At 43.8% G+C, this 18,025-nt stretch overlaps 1 protein-coding gene across 1 annotated transcript in view; it reads right to left on the minus strand.

Moving 5' to 3' along the window:
* Window positions 1-16,342, minus strand: part of LOC137372917 (phosducin-like) — a 37,617-nt gene extending 21,275 nt beyond the window's left edge. The window contains exon 1 of the mRNA XM_068037389.1: window positions 16,314-16,342. The gene's annotated coding sequence lies outside the window, so the exon portion shown is untranslated. The remainder of the gene's footprint in view (window positions 1-16,313) is intronic.
* Window positions 16,343-18,025: the final 1,683 nt, after the last annotated feature.

An 18,025-nucleotide genomic window follows, 5' to 3' on the forward strand; every position in this document is an offset into this window, starting at 1 on the left:
TTAATTCACGTCAATTTAATGGTGGGCTTGTGATTTAGTGGACAGTGGGTGGCACTCACATGCCTTCAGGATCACGACCGTTAAAAGCTGGCAGCCCCCTGCTCACCTTCAGGGATGGATTTTCAGGGACAAGGCTACCTGTTGAAGACTTGGCTACTTGCCTGTGAAAAACTGTTGCAGTGCAGCAGAGGAGAGGTAGAGCACTTCCACGGCTCCATCCGCGTGACCATCAAGCAGGCAATTGGGCTGCTGAAGATGACATTCCGTTGCCTAGGTCGATCCGGTTGGAACCCTGCAGGATGCCCCAGCGAGGGTCTCGCGTATCGAAGTGGTCTGCTGTGCTCTGCACAATCTAGCACTGCGAGTGGGGAGGCCTTGCTTGATGATGAGATGCCTGAATGATACTCCTCCATTGATGAGGAGGACGTGGAGGAGGGAAGTAAGCAAGCAGCACTGGATGTTGAAGCCCATGCACTGGAGGCCAGGCAGAGTGAGCGACGGGCCCAGGAGGCAAGAGACAATCTCATAAATACCCACTTCGAGCCACCCTGATGTCCACTCATAAAGAATCCAATAAAGACTCACCTCAATGCATGTAGTCTGTTGCCTCCTTTCCATTTGTGTTCCGTGCCTAGCGCCCAGCTGAAACACACGCTAGTGCTCATTGGAGATCATATTCAGATGAGGGCTGTGCCTACATTGGCATCCACTAAGGGGGAAGGGGGAAGTCAGCAGCTCACAATTAAGGCATGATAGCATAATCACTTTTACACAATGAAAGTTAATGACTTGAACAAAAGAACTTTATATGAAGCAACACATCTCAGATATCAAACACCTGTCAACCCCCAAGTGTGGCTAGGTACTTTTCTTTTTCTGTTTGTGAGTACTCCTACGAGGTGTGATCCCAGCAACAGCAGCTGGGCTGGAGGCAGGCAGCTGATCAGGCTGCCTCTTGGCCTGTGATGATTTCTGTGGCTGTCCTCTGGCTGCTTGAGGCCTGGAAGGTCCCAGCTGCCTGAGGGTTTCCTGCACTGGTGCAGGACTCTCTTCAAATGTCGCGGCTACTGGAGCTGGGCTCACTGGCGGAGGGGCTGAGGAGCCGCAATCCACACTCAGAGTGCCCTGACGAGAGCCCACAGCTGTGGAGGTCAACCTATCCTCCTCTCTTTCAAGGCTCACTTGAACCTCTCTGCTGACCAAAGAAGTACGAGGAGATGGAGAAGACATCATGTGCCTCTCTCGCCATTTTTTTTATTTGCTCGTGGGCATCGCTGGCTAGGCCAGCATTTATTGCCCATGAACTGAGTGGTTTGCTAGACATTTTAAGAGTCAACCACATTGCTGTGGATCTGGAGTCACATGTAAGCCAGACCAGATAAGGACAGCAGATAGCCTTCCCTAAATGACATTAGTGAAGCAGATGGTTTCATGGTCACCATTAGACTAGCCTTTTAATTCCAGATTAATTGAATTCAAATTTCACCATCTGCCGTGGTGGGATTCGAACCCATGGCCCCAGAGCACTAGCCTGGGCCTCTGGATTACTTGTCCAGTGACATCACCACTACGCCACTGCCTCCCCTGCTGCATCAACCTCATGGCCAAGGCAATGATGTGCAGATCTGCGTGCATTTATAGGATCTGGCTCTCCATGATAGTTGTCAACCTCTCGATGAAGGAAGCCATGTCTGAGACATGGCAGCATTCATGGCATGGATGGACTCCTCCATTGTCTGCTCATGGCTGTGCATTGCATCTGGCATCTTTGCCAGATCTTGCCTTACCTCTCTCTGCAACTGCAGCATGCCCTGTACTGTCGACACCAGAGACTCGTCTTGAGCCTGGGGCTCAGAATGGGCCTGGCCATGCACAGTTCTCCGACTGTCAGAGACCTCGGCCGTCTCTGCCTCAGCCGTCTCTGCCTCTGCTCGGGCCCATGTGCGGTGCTCTCACCAGTTTGTGATCCTGATTCTACAGCCGAGCGGTAACCCACCGAGGTGAAAGTATCTGCGTTGGTGGAAAATGCAGAAGAGTCTTCAGACGGCGGCACAGTGGCGCAGTGGTGAGCACCGCAGCCTCACAGCTCCAGTGACCCGGCTTCAATTCTGGGTACTGCCTGTGCGGAGTTTGTAAGTTCTCCCTGTGACTGCGTGGGTTTTCGCCGGGTGCTCCGGTTTCCTCCCACAACCAAAGACTTGCAGGTTGATTGGTAAGTTGGCCATTATAAATTGCCCCTAGTATGGGTAGGTGGTAGGGGAATTGAGGAAAGGTGGGGATGGGGTAGGAATATGGGATTAGTGTAGGATTAGTATAAATGGGTGGTTGATGGTCGGCACAGACTCGGTGGGCCAAGGGGCCTGTTTCAGTGCTGTATCTCTAAATAAATAAATAAATAAAAAAGTCATGGGTTGGTGCATCCTCTGAGAGCTCCTCCTTCTCAGAGGTTTATGTCTGGCCCCCTTCTGGCTGAGTCTCCTGCAGAAACCGACCTGCATGAGAGAAAACAAATATGTGCAGATCTTGTCATGCCAACCATACGTGTTATGGGTCTCCAGAAGTGAACTGCACGTCAATGGAAGCCAATCCTTACTCTCTTGCGTGAAGACTGCAGTCTCTCCATTGGATATTGTGCGATCACCCTGGGTCCCTGCCAATTCTAGTGCCTCCTCCTTAGCTGTGGAGAGAGGCCAAAGATCTGGGATTCCTCCATCAGTTTGGGCTGCCTCCCTGCTGTTGTTGTCCCTCTTGTCCTGCAAGTGAGAAGATGGAGTTAGTCAAATTTCACAGAGAGATCAACGTAACAGTTCTGCTAGTGGCAGCCCCACATCCCCTAGTGGGGTATTGCATATAGCTCATGCTGCCGCCCACTCTCATGGGAGTTAATTGGGATGAGATGTGAAAGAAGATGACCTGTGGCTGAGATGCAGCCATGCATTCTGTCAGGATGAGGTGAAGCCTTACCCCCTCTGCCAGTTGTAGTGCCTCCCTCCCCATGTCCCGCATCCTCCTGCGTAGCCACTTGCTATCCCTAAAAAGCAGAGCGGTATGGAGCAGCCACCTTGGCAGAATGAAGGAGGTCGTTGACCCTCTTGCGGCTGTGGACCCAGTTGCTTTGGGTCCAAAGCTACTAACCTCCTCAACTATCTCCATCCAGGCTTGCTTGGTCAAGTGGGAGGACCTCTTCTTCCATCGCTGGGGAAGAGAATTTCCTGCATTTCCCTTGCAGCCTGAAGGAGAACCTCCAGGGAGGCATCAGTGAACCGTGGGCCACCCGATGTCTTGCGTCTGACATGGCCCCTCTTGGCTTTTTGAGAGCTCCTGGACTTCTAAATTCTTGGCCAGCAGCACCGCAGTTCAGCAGCAGAGGGACTCCAGGCAAGGGGTTAGCAGCACAGTAGTTCAGCAGCAATGGCAAAACTTCATCAAAAGCAAAGCAGCAGCAAAGTCAGTAAGTGAGGCAGAATTTTAAGCAGGGCTGGCAGAGCTTTAAAGATACGGCCATCACCTGCTTTGACTCCACCGAAGACACAATTGGTGCCTCGCCGCCCGCCTCTGGCACATGATTGACTGAGCCCCATGTCTTCATTATGATAGTTGGCCACCCACCTTGTGATCGCGGTGGTCCAGTTGCACCATTGATGAGCAGCGACGGTGCCCACTTGCGGGTCTGCTGCTGGCACCCGCGACGGAATAACCAAATTCTGCCCTATGCCTCTATTTATAAAGCCCAGGATCCCGTATGCCTTATTAACTGCTTTCTCAACCTGCACTGCCACCCTCAATGATTTGTGCACAGATACTCCCAGGACTCTTTGTTTCCATACCCCCTTTTGTCTGCTGTAAATTTCATCTGCCATGTGTCCGCCCATTCCACCAGCCTATCTATGTCCTCCTGAAGTCTGTCACTCTGCCTGAACTCAAGAGGTGAGGTGAGAGTGACTGCCCTTGACATCAAGGCAGCATTTGACCGAGTATGGCATCAAGGATCCCTAGCAAAACTGTCAATGGGAATCAGGGGGAAAACCCTCCGCTGGCTGGAGTCATACCTAGCGCAAAGGAAGATTGTTGTGGTTGTTGGAGGTCAATCATCTGAGCTCCAGGACATCACTGCAGGAGTTCCTCAGAGTAGTGTCCTAGGCCCAACCATCTTCAGCTGCTTCATCAATCACCTTCCTTCAATCATAAGGTCAGAAGTCGGGATGTTCACTGATGATTGCACAATATTCAGCACTATTCGTGACTCCTCAGATACTGAAGCAATCCGTGTAGAAATGCAGCAAGACCAGGACTATATCCAGGCTTGGGCTGATAAGTGGCAAGTAACTTTCGCGCCACACAAGTGCCAGGCAATGACCATCTCCAACAAGAGAGAATCTAACCATCTCCCCTTGACATTCAGCGGCATTACCATCGCTGAATCCCCCACTATCAACATCCTCGGGGCTACCATTGACTAGAAACTGAACTGGAGTAGCCTTTTAAATATCGTGGCTACAAGAGCAGGTCAGAGGCTAGGAATCCTGAGGCGAATAACTCACCTCCTGACTCCCCAAAGTCTGTCCACCATCTACAAGGCACAAGTCAGGGGTGTGATGGAATACTCTCCACTTGCCTGGATGGGTGCAGCTCCAACAACACTCAAGAAGCTCCACACCATCCAGGACAAAGCAGCCCGCTTGATTGGTACCCCATCGACAAACATTCACTCCCTCCACCACTGACGCACAGTGGCAGCAGTGTGTACCATCTACAAGATGCACTGCAGCAATGCACCAAGGCTCCTTAGACAGCACCTTCCAAATCCGCGACCTCTACAACTAGAAGGACAAGGGCAGCAAATACATGGGAACACCACCACCTGCAAGTTCCTTTCCAAGTCACACACCATCCTGACTTGGAACTATATCGCCGTTCCTTCACTGTCGCTGGGCCAAAATCCTGGAACTCCCTTCCTAACAGCACTGTGGGTATACCTACCCCAAATGGACTCCAGCGGTTCAAGAAGGCAGCTCACCACCGCCTTCTTGGGGGCAGTTAGGGATGGGCAATAAATGCTGGCCTGGCCAGCGTCGCCCACATCCCATGAATGAATTAAAAAAAAACTATCCTCCTCACAGTTCACAAAACTTCCAAGTTTTATGTCATCTGCAGATTTTGAAATTGTGCCTTGTACACCCAAATCTAAGTCATTCATATATATCAAGAAAAGCAGTGGTCCTTGTACAAACCCCTGGGGGAACCCTGCTGTATACCTTCCTCCAGTCCAAAAAACAACTGTTCACCTCTACCCTGTTTCCTGTCACTCAGCCAACCTGTTCTCCATGCTACCACAGTTCCTTTTAATTCCATGGGCTTCAATTTTGATGGCAAGCCTATTATGTGGCACTTTAACAAATGCCTTTTGGAAGTCCACATCATTTGCATTATCCTCATTAACCCTTTCTATTTCCTCATCAAAAAACTCAAGCAAGTTAGTTAAACAAAATTTGCCTTCAACAAATCCATGCTGGCTTTCCTTAATTAATCCACATTAATCCAAATGACAGTTAATTTTGTCCCATTTTATCATTTCTTAAAGGTGGAATGTTAATTGTTTATTAATTGAGTGTTTAATTGTGTTCAGGTGATGGGCATTAATTGGGGATTCACTTGTGCTCCTATATATAAGAGCAGACTGAAACTGTGATTGTTGGGTTTGGAGCTTCATGTTTGTAATGTGTGTCTCTAAATAAAAGCTTGTGCATGTGTAAAGATTAGGCTCCAGTTCTATCTTTCACTGCCTGGCTATCTTGAATAGAACACGGAAGACATGGCATGGTTCTTAATGAGTGCTTTCCGTCTGTCTTCACCAAAGAGAAGGATAATGTAGGTATTTTAATTGAAGAGGAGTGTGAAATATTGGATGGGATAGTGAGAGAGGAAGTATTAAGCAGTTTAGCATCTTTGAAAGTAGATAAATCGCCTGACCCAGACTATTGAGAGAAACAAGGGAGGAAACAACGGAGGCTCTAACCATCATTTTCCTCTTGGGCTACAGGTGTGGTACTGGAGGACTGGAAAGCTGCTAACATTGTACTTGTTGTTTAAAAAGGGAGCAAAGGATAAACTGAATAATTGCAGGCCAATCAGCCTAACTTTGGTGATGGGCAAATTATTGGAAAAAATTCTTCAGGACACGAGGTAACTAGGAGGGTCGATGAGAGTAGCATGTTTGGTGCAGTCTCCATGGATTTTAGCAAGACTTTTGACAATGTCTCACATGGCAGAATGTTCAGAAAAGCACAAGCCCATGGGAATCAAGGGAAAGTGCAAGTTGGATCCAAAATTGGCAGGAAGCAAAATGTAATGGTTGGCGGGTGTTTTTGTGACTGGAAGGCTTTTTCCCGTGGTGTTCTGCAGTGCTCAGTACTAGGACCCTTGCTTTTCATGGTATATGTCAATGATTTAGACTTAAATGAAGGGGGCATGATTAAGAAGTTAGCAGATGATACAAAATTTGGCTGTGTGGTTGATAGTGAGGAAGGAAGCAGCAGACTGTAGAAAGATATCAATGGACTGGTCAGGTGGTGGTGGGGGGGTGGCACAAAGTAGCAAATGGAATTCAATCTGGAGAAGTGTGAGGTAATGCATTTGGGGAGAACAAACAAAGCAAGGGAATACACAATGAATGGTAGGATACTGAGAGGTGTAGAGGAATAGAGGGACCTTAGAGTGCATGTCCTGAAGACAGCAGGACAGTAGATAAGGTAGTTAAGAAGGCATACGGATACTTTCCTTTATTAGCCAAGGTATAGAATATGCATACGAACATACGCATTAGGAACAGGAGCAGGCCACCCAGCCCCTTGAGCCTGCTCCGCCATTCAATAAGTTCATGGCTGAACTAATTTCTCCACAGTACCATCTACCCCTGATAACCTTTCACCCCCTTGCTTATCAAGGATCCATCTACCTCTGCCTTAAACATATTCAAAGACTCTACTTCCACCGCCTTTTGAATATAGGAGCAGACAGGTAATGCTAGAGCTGTATAAAATACTAGTTAAGCCACAGCTACAGTACTGTGTGCAGTTCTGGCCACTGCATTACAGGAAGGATGTGGGCACATTAGAGAGGGTACAGGGGAGATTACAAGGGTGTTGCCAGAAATGGAGAATTTTAACTATGAGGAAAGATTGGATTGGCTGGAGTTTTGTCTTGAACAGAGGAGGCTGAGGGAGGATTTAATTTTGGTGTATGAAATTTTGAAGGGCCTAGATAAAGTGGATAGGAAGGACCTATTTCCCTTTGCAGAGAAGTCAATAACTAGGGGCCATAGATTTAAAGTAATTGGGAGAAGGATTAGACAGGAGTCAAGGAGAAATTTTTTTACCCAGTGGATGATGGGAGTCTGGAACTCACTGCCTGAAAGGGCAGTAGAGGCAGAAATCCTCATCGAATTTAAAAGTACTCAGACATGTATTTGAAGTGCTGTAACCTACAAGGCTAAGCATCGAGCTGGAAAGTGGGATTAGGCTGGATATCCCTTTTTCATCCAGCACAGACAGGATGGGCCGAATGGCCTCATTCTGTGGCGCAAATTTTCTATGATTCTAAAGTCGAAATGTTAACTTCAAGTCTATCCTGATTTAATGCTACACAGTTTGTTGTTACAGTTTCCCTGGTAACAGACTTGAGAAGAGATCCAATGCACAATTTTCAAATATATAAACTTTGAGTTTGATTCACTTTACCTTTGACTAACTGTTTCTTCTTTGAATTTGAGTTTCCAAAATCCATGAATTCTTAGCAACATTATTCTGGGATGTAAAAAAAGTAGCTGTTCTGTTCAAGAGAGCAGTTAGAAAATCCTACGAGAAAGGCAGTTCCAGAAAGGTCTGAAGCAACCAGTGATAGTTTAAAAGGGATTGACAGTGAAATTCTTGTAAATAAAGAGAACCACTTAAAAGTCCATTTGAAAAGATTACGTTTGGTTTTTGCTTTGCAACCTTTTTATTCTTTTGTCTACTTGATGGATGTAAAATATTTCCTACTGTAAATATGTATTATGTCATTGTTAGGCTACTTCCTTGTTTATCTTGTAGTCAATTCACTCTATGTTTTAAATATTAAAATGAAATCTTCTGGTGACATAAAACAGCCATCATTCATGGTTTGCTGTCTGTTAACCCTGTCATGTTAGCAAAAGCCTAACATAAAAGGGCAGCACAGTGGCGCAGTGGTTAGCACCGCAGCCTCACAGCTCCAGCGACCCGGGTTCAATTCTGGGTACTGCCTGTGTGGAGTTTGCAGGTTCTCCCTGTGTCTGCCTGGGTTTTCTCCGGGTGCTCCGGTTTCCTCCCACAAGCCAAAAGACTTGCAGGTTGGTAGGTAAATTGGCCATTATAAATTGCCCCTAGTATAGGTAGATGGTAGGGAAATATAGAGACAGGTGGGGATGTGGTAGGAATATGGGATTAGTGTAGGATTAGTATAAATGGGTGGTTGATGGTCGGCACAGACTCGGTGGGCTGAAGGGCCTGTTTCAGTGCTGTATCTCTAAAACTAAAACTAGATTTCAAGGTAAGGACAGACACTTGTGAAGGTATAGAGAGTTGGGACATCCCCCTGAGACTGATCTAAAATCTGAGAGCCAGAATAATCTAGGATCAGATGGTTAGAAAAGACTAAAGGATAACAGAGACTTTGAACAAAGCAATTTCAGTGTTGTGGATGAAAATTGAATTGGCAGAATTTTTAAAAAGTGAGAGCATAGTTGGGTAGCAATATCAGTTCTGATGAAAGGTCACAGACCTGAAAGGTTAACTCTGCTTCTCTGTCCACAGATGCTGCCAGACCTGCTGAGTATTTTCAGCATTTTCTGTTTTTATTTCAGATTTCCAGCATCTGCAGTATTTTGCTTTTATTTGAATGGCAGTGGTCTTCTAAGGTCTTTGGAGAGAGAGAGTAAAAGATAGACTTGTGGTTGAGTAAAGAAAGACATGGATTTATTTATAGCCTTTTTACAATTGTGAGAAATATTTCAGCACTTCACAATGAATTACTTTGGAACACGGTGACTGATATTATGTAGGTAAATGCAGCATAATGCCCAGTTGATCTGTTTTTGGTGATGTTGATTGAGGAAAGACCATTAACAAGGGTGTCACAAGAAATTCTGCTTCTCTTCAACTATTGCTATGAAATCATTAATATGTACCAGATCTATTGAAGAATGTGGGCACTTGGATTATATTCTCCAGTTATAGAAAAGTGGTGATTTTGAAAGGGTGGAGACAGTGTCAGAGGATAGGGAGAAGTAGATGATGATGATAAATATGGACACAGGAAGTATTCTGGTTAAGGAACAATAGTGTGATTCATGGAAAAGAAGAACTTGAGAGCTAGGGGTGGAGGATGGGTGAGCCACTTCAGTGTGTAAAGGTGTGGGGGATGAACCAAGAATGAGGAGTGGGGTGGCGACTGGGAGAGACATTGGAATTTTGGGTGTTTCTCAAATGTAGAATCTGAGATGAGCATGGGGAAAGACAGAGTTTCAGATTTCCACTACCCTTTGTGTGGAAAAAAAATTCTGCTTGTTCCTCTAAAGGCTTAGCTGTAATTTTAAGATTATCCCCCTTGTTCTGGTTTCCCCCGCTGGAGGAAATAATTTTTCTGTATCTAACATTTGGAATCCCTTCATTTCAACACCTTGATTAAATTGCTCCTCAACCTTCTAAGCTCAAGAATACCAGTAACCTATCCTCATAATATAACCCTTTTAGCCCTAGTATAATTCTGGTGAATCTCCGCTGTACCACCTTCAAATGCCAGTATATCTTTCCTGAGGTGGCGTGTCCAAAATTGAAGCCAGTATTCCAAGTCGGGTCTGACCAAGGGCCTATATAACCAAAGCATCAATTCTTCGCTTTTTTATTTCAACTCCTTTGAGATAAAGCCCAGCATGCCATTAGCCTTTTAGATTACCTTGTACCTGTCATCTAGCTTTTAGTGATTTGTGTACATGGACACTTAAATCCTTTGCTCCTCCACAGCTCCTAGAGTTTTCCTGTTAACCTCCACATTTTCCTCCACGTTGAACTCCATCTGCCATAGTTTTGCCCACTCATGCATAGTCTGTCCCCTTATAACTTCCTGCTCCCATCTACACAACCTACTATGCTTTCTAACTTAATGTCATCTGCAAACTTGAATATACGCTGCATAAAGAAGGATGCTTCCTGACATCTGTTTTAAATTTACCTTTCACAACCATGAACCTGTGCTCTCTTGTCCTGCGGTCTAGGCAAATCTGGAAAATGTGTTTTAGAAAAACTATTAATAGGCAAGGCTGTTCAGAAAATTTACGATGAACTTTGACTCACAGCAAGTATTCTAAGGACATTAAAGGGCAGAGAGGGGCAAGAGTTCCTAGAGTGTGTTCAGGAAAATTTTCTGCACCAGTATGTTTCCAGTCTAATGAGAGGGGGAGCACTGCTGGACCTGGTTCTTGGGAATGAGGTGGGCCAAGTGGATCAAATATCAGTAGGAGAGCATTTAGGGGACAATGATTATTGCATCATAAGGATTAGGTTGGCTGTGGAAAAGAACTAAGAACAATCTAGAATAAGAATAATTAACTGGGCTAAAGCCAACTTCAATGGTGTAAGAATGGATCAGAGATGAATAAATTGGCATCAAAGATTGGCAGGAAAACGATACCTGAACAATGGATGACCTTCAAAGAAGAGATCGTTTGGGCACAGTCAAGGTATATTCCCTTGAAGGGGCATGGTAGGGCAAACAAATCCAGGGCTCCTTGGATGACAAAAGATTTAGAGATGAAGATGAAGAAGAAAAAGTGTGCTTATGACAGATGTCAGGTCGATAATACAATGGAGAACCAGGCTGAATACAGAAGATTCAATGGGGAAGTGAAAAAGCAAATAAGAGAAGCAAAGAGTGAGTACGAAAAGAGAGTGGCAGCTAACATAAAAGGGAATCCCAAAGTCTTCTATCGGCATATAAATAGCAAAAAGGTGGTAAAAGGAGGAATAGGGCCGATTAGGGACCAAAAAGGGGATTTACACATGTAGGCAGGGGAATTAGCTGAGGTATTAAATGAATACTTTGCATCTGTTTTTACCAAAGAATAAGATGCTACCCAGGCCACAGTGAAAGAGGATGTAGTTAATGCACTGGAAGGATTAAAAATTGGTAAAGGAGGAGGTATTAGATAGGCTGTCTATACTTAAAGTTGATAAAGCACCTGGACCGGATGAGATGCATCCAAGGATACTGAGGGAAGTGAGAGTGGAAATTGTGGAGGCATTGGGGATAATTTTCCAGTCTTCCTTAGACTCAGTGCCAGAGGACTGGAGAATTGCAAATGTTACACCCTTGTTCAAAAAAGGGTGTAAAGGTAAGCCCAGCAACTACAGTCCAGTCAGTTTAGCTTCGGTGGTGGGGAAACTTCTAGAAACAATAATTAGGGACAAAATTAAAATGCATATGGACAAATGTGGGTTAATTAAGGAAAGCCAGCATGAATTTGTTAAGAGAAAATGGTGTTTGACTAGCTTGCTTGAGTTTTTTGAAGAGGTAACAGAAAGGATTGATGAGCGCAATGCTGTTGATGTGGCATACATGGATATAAAATTTGCTGTGTAACAGGAAACAGAGTAGTAATTAATGGATGTTTTTCAGGCTGGAGGAATGTTTGTAGTGAAGTTCCCCAGCGGACAGAGTTGGGATCCTTGCTCTTCCTGATATATATTAATGACCTAGACCTTGGTGTACAAGGCACAATTTCAAAATTTGAGGATGATACAAAACTTGGAAGCATTGTGAACTGTGAAGAGGATAATGTAGAACTTCAAAAGGACATAGACAAGTTGGTGGAATGGGCGGACAAGTAGCAGATGAAGTTCAATGCAGAGAAATGCAAAGTGATTCATTTTGATAGGAAGAACATGGAGAGACAATATAAAATAAAGGTTACAACTTTAAAGGGGGTGCAGGAGCAGAGGGACCTAGGTGTATATGTGCATAAGTCACTGAAGATGGCAGGATAGGACAGTAGTTAAAAAAGCATACAGTATCCTGGGCTTTATTAATAGAGGCATAGAATACAAGAGCAAGGAAGTTATGTTGAACTTGTATAAGACACTAGTTTGGCCTCAGCTGAAGCATTGTGTCTAGTTCTGGACACCTCGCTTGAGGAACGATGTGAAGGTATTGGAGAGAGTGCAGAAATGATTCATGAGAATGGTTCCAGGGATGAGAAACTTCTGTTATGAAGATAGATTGGAGAACTTGGGACTCTTTTCCTTGGTAAGAGAAGACTGAGAGGAGATTTGATAGACGTATTCAGAATCACGATGGGTCAAGACAGAGTAGATAGGGAGAAACTGTTCCCACTCGTGAAAGGATCAAGAACGAGAGGTCAGAAATTTAATGTAATTGCCAACAGAAGCAATGGCAACATGAGGAAAACATTTTCATGCAGTGAGTGGCTAGGATCTGGAATGCACTGCCTGAGAGTGTGGTGGAGGCAGATTCAATTGAGGCATTCAAAAGGGAATTAGACTGAAAAGGAAGAATGTGCAGGGGTACGGGGAGAAGGTGGGGTATGGCACTAAGTGACATGCTCATTCAGAGAGCTGGTTGCAGACACGATGGGCTGAATGGTCTCCTTCTGTGCTCTCACGATTCTGTGATTAGGAATAGCAGTGTACAGGAGAGAGAGAGAGACAGAAAGCAGGGAGGGCAGAGAACAGGAGAGAAAGGGGGGAGAGAATAGGAGAGGGAGAGAGAGGGGGAGGGAACAGGAGCGAGAGGGTGAAAATGGGAGTGAGAAAACACAGACGAGACAGAAAAATGGGGACGGAGAGAGAAAACAGGAATGAGAAAAGGAGTAAAGGATGAGAAGGAAGATGTGGAGTGAATAAAAAGAGAACAAGAGGAGTTACAAAAAAAGAGAAAAAAGAAACGAGGCACAAAATGAAAACCTGAGCTAATGAAGAGAAGACAAATGAGAGTAAAAAGAGTAAGTGAAAGGGGAGTGAAGAGAAAAGGGTGGTGAGAGAAAATTGATAAAAGTGTAACGAACGAGAGAGGAACTGACATAGTGAATGCATGGAGAGACATGCGTCACTGGGGCACCAGTGTCATATCAACTTGTTTTCCATGACAACACAAATTGAATGAATTGGATAATCTGCTAATCCATTAATACCCAATTAACCTACATATACTTTAATACATTAACAGGGGCATATGTCAACAAATGTAGTTTAGTTTACAGCATTCAATCATCTTCAATAAGATTGATAAGTTGCAATCCTTATACAACTGATGTTGTACTATCTCTTCTCACTGAAGCACAAATCCTTGGACAAGTGCTATGTGTAGTCAAATGTAAGTTTTCTCGCTCGTGTTTCACTCTGTCCCATTTTCTCTCTCTCTCCTGTTTTCACTCCCTCTCTCCTGCTCACTCTCTCTCTCTTGTTTTCTCTCTCTCCTGTTTTCTCTCTTTGCTGTTTTCTTTGTTCTCGGTATAAATATGCCCATTTAAAACTAGAAAATTCAGTCATAGTTTGAAGATTTAAAAAAAACCTCAAATGCTGCATTATTGTAAGTATGTTTGCATTTTATCGTGGGCATCTTCTATCTTTTGTTACTCTTTTTAAAGAAAAAAGCTCCAGCTAAATAGAAACAGCTCAAGAATACTTATTTGCTAATGATAGTCCCAATTTAATTTTAAATGTATTCCTTGGAAATATGATTGAAAATTAATTGAAGCATATCAATGCAGAAGATGTTAAAACAAGATATTTATACAGTCTATTGGCCTATATCCCTTTATGCCTTCACTCTAGAAAAGCATATAATTGTGTTTTGAATAAATTTATGCTTCAGTGCCATCCACATCTTTATCACTCACATCCACATCTGGCTCTCTGTGACGTTGTGAAGGTGCTAAAAGAAAATCATTAGACCTAATGTGTTTTGCTCTTTAATCCCCTTTATAATCTTAAATTTCAGCAAGGTCTCCTTGAAGGCTCCTCTTGCAGATCCTGAAAACCTGAATTTTTTTTAAGAAAAGGGAATAGTTGGAAAAACACAGCAGCTGAATCAATATCCGTGAAGTGGCAAGACCACTTATAATGTATTGGGTATGTTCCCTTCATCAAAACACAATGGGCTGAAAACAATGGCAGCCGCCCGTGCGGGCCGCACATCGTGGAGCCAGCGCGATCCAAAGCATGGCGGCTCATTTAAATGGCCAGGACAGGACACCCCCCCACCCCCCCCACCCTGATCATGTGGAGTGGGTGGGCTGTCCGTCCCTGGCAATGGCGTCAGCTGCTTGTGCGCAGGCGCTGATGCCATTTTTAAAGGCCAATGAGCCCTACCGTTAAATTTAAATATTTAAAGCGCATGGAAATAAAAATAAAGACCCTGCCCCTGTCCCACTCCCCAATAACAATTAAATTAATTATTTGCCCTCTCCCCCCCCCAAAACTATTACCTTGTTCACCTGACCCACGTCCCCCAAAGTGCTTAAACTTTAACCGAAAACCATTCCCACCAGCCCCAACACCAATGATGTTACTTTGACCCCGTTCCCCCTCCCGCACTGAGAAACTTAACTCCTCCCCCCTCCCCACATGTGTTCTGCCTCGTTTCCCTAGACGGGGATCCGAAGGCGCGGGAGTGCCGGACACCAGGCCGAAGATCGGAGCGGGAACTCAGGCAGGGACGTCAGTATAATTAATGGATTCATTTACATTTATTTGAATATGCAAATGGGGGTCCCGTCACCAAGCGGCGGGGGCCACCGCGTGGCCTCGCCGCCGCCGGCAATATCGGGCCGCGCCCTCCCAGCGTCAGGGTGCATGGCGGCCCTCTCCCAGAGGCATTTTCCGGCTCCCCTGCCATGAAACCCGACATCGGGAGGTCTCTAAAGTCCAGCCCATGTAATAACCTGTCTTTTCCCTTTACAAATGCTGTCTGACTTCCTGTTTATTTCTATCTATTTCTGTTTTTTTTTTCAAGAATATGACAGTCCCTTTGGCTGGAGGTAAAGACCAGCATAACTGTGTATTTGTTTTTCCTTGAACTGGTAAACCATGTCAACTTGGGGTCTAACAGTTACAGACAACTTCGAAAACTCCATAATACAGGAATTCATCGCCATATTTAGTATTTTGTAATATGTTGTCTTATATATTTCGTGACACTTGTTTTTATTTGATTAACAATAAAGCAATTAACTTGGACACTTTGGATGGTGCAAAAGTAGTTTAACTTGTGCTATTGAGAGGCACAACATTAGTGAAGAGGTTTGGAGACAGCGTTCTACAATGCAGGAGGTATGGTGGTTAAAAAATGGAATGAGTTAACCCTGTACATAATTACTTCAACAACAACTACAACATGTATTCACATAGCACCTCTAATGTAATAAAATATCTCAAAGTGCTTCGTGTGAGTGTTATTTGACACTGAACCACATAAGACGATGTTAGGGCAGATGGCCAAAAGCTTGGTCAAAGAGTTGGGTATCAAGGAGCATCTTAAAGAAAGAAAGAGAGTTGGAGAGGTGTAGGGAGGGAATTCCAAGGCTTAGGACCAGGGCAACTGAAGGCACAACCACCAGTGGTGGAGAAATTAAAATCAGGGATGTTCAAGACGCCAGAAGTAGATGAGCATGGAAATTGTGGGCTGGAGGAGATTACAGAGATAAAGAGAGGTAAGGCCATGGAGGAATTTGAAAACAAGGATAAGATTTTTAAAATCAGAGTGTTGCTTGACTGGGAGCCAGCGTAGCTCAGCGAGCACAGGTGTGATAGGTGAATGGTATTTGACGCAAGTAAGGACATGGGCAGCAAAGTTGAGGCAGGGGCATAGTCGAGGGATGTTATGGAGGTGGCAATAGGCAGTGATTGGCATGGGTACGTGGTCAGAAGCTCACCTTGGGATCAGATATGACGCCAAGGTTGCGAGCAGACTGGTTCAGCTTCAGACAGTTGCCAGGAAGAGTTGGTAGCTGGACCAAAGGGACCAACGATAATGGCAATAAACCTATTCTGTCAGATATATGTGTGGGAAGATGTTCCATTACCCTAAAGGTGCATCCCTCATTTACTTCAAAAATGAACACACCTGAACGCAATGGAAAATGGCAGATCCTTTAAATGTGCAGAGAGATTAGGTATTTTATAATTTTACTTTGCAATAAACACATTTAAAAAGAAAGCCACTGTTCACAAAATAATAGGAACGATTTGTTATCAAAGTCTTTGTGTATCTTCAGAGACTCTTACCTGCACTGATGTAATGTAACTTCTCAAAATCTGTAATGAAGTTGTCTTGCTGATCCTTTTCAGTTCAATGTCACAGGTCTCTGCCAAGTAACACTATGGTGAATGAAGGCAACAACCCAAATGATTCCTGGGTGCCACAATTAACTTCTCAACTAAACAAAAGCCAATCCTATTACTAATATTTTACTTTTCCTGTCTGGTGACCCCATTTTTCTCAGTCTTGAACCAAATAATTATTAACATGGATAACTGGAATACTAACCCAGAGCACTAATACCTTATTTAGAGACTGTGTGACATTTGAGAGCCTCTTCAAATTGCCCTATATTTTCAATTGATAATCACATTTTTAAATAGATATTTTTTGGGTAATACAAAATGCTCTTAAAATAATAGATCCAAATACTAAAATTAATCTTTTATATCATGTTGCATACTGCAGGAGCTCAGTAAAGAGTGGAGCACATTAGTAACATAAAATGGATTGTCCAAATGACTTTGAGACCAATGCTCTGACTTGAGAGAGTTTATCTGTTTAATGATGAGCTAAAGTTGTAGTTAGAGAAAATTAAAAGTATTGTGTAACAATGCCTCAATTATATAAAGCATATTCTCACAGTCCAGTGCTGCAATTACCATAATAAGCATGAGAAATACATCTTGCAAAATCATAGCCTCAAGCTTTTTTCCTTTGTTCAGTAATCATTCTACTTTAGAAAGCAGCCAATGTACCTTCTTATATTGCTGAGATGGGAGCAGGTGTAGAGATTCTTGTTTCCATCAGCAGCGGGTGATCCTATCTAGTTATCAAATTTATTAGCCCATTAGGAAGGACCAGACCCCAGTGGCACATCTACTAAATTCTGCTCTTCTTGGCTCTGCTTTGAAAGCTGCTGATAACTTGTATAAACCTGATTTTTTTTGTTTTGTTCCCTACCTAACATTGACCAAGGCAGCAAAAGTCTGCTTCACTTGTCCTGTGTTAACATTGTGGCATTTCAGTATCTATTAACCATGTTGAGGTCTAATTCTTCCTCAAAGTCAAGATGTCACATGGTTAGAAAGGAGAGAAAATTAGGCTTTCAATTCTGTTGCTGAATGTGTGTTTGTGTGTAGAACAGGGACAATGTTCTTTAGTCTTAGTTCAATGTGATGAGACAGAGACTGTCTATAGTAAATTGGGCAAATCTGTTAATGGATAAAACGACAGAAGATCAGTGAATGTAATGTGATACTGAACCAGTTTATAACCCAAAGGGGAAAAAGCTCTGCTTGTTCCCAAAATAGTCATGGGTAGCTAAAGAGGTGAGAGACAATATAAAACTAAAAGTAAAAGCTTTTGAAGTATAAAATATAGCACCGATCTTGGCGAATGAGAGAGATACAAAGGACAGCAAAGGGTGACAAAGCAGATAGTAAGAGCTGCCAAAAGGGAGTATGAAAAGAAACTTACAAGGGTTATCAAAATCAACACAATTTTTTTACAATTTTGTTAGGAAAAAGAGAGTGGTCTTAAGCAATGTGGGCCCCTTGAAAACTGATAATGGTGGCATCATCAATGAAAATAAGGAAATGATGGGCATTTTGCTTTGCATCAGTATTTACAGTAGAGGAAGAACAGAGCATGCCAGACGCCCCAAGAAAACTAATATTGAATTAGAGATGGGGTCTCACCAAAATTAAAGTAAGCAAAATAACAGCACTGACGAAAA

The sequence above is a fragment of the Heterodontus francisci genome, chromosome 8 (assembly GCF_036365525.1).
Source record: "Heterodontus francisci isolate sHetFra1 chromosome 8, sHetFra1.hap1, whole genome shotgun sequence".
Lineage (NCBI taxonomy): Eukaryota > Metazoa > Chordata > Chondrichthyes > Heterodontiformes > Heterodontidae > Heterodontus > Heterodontus francisci.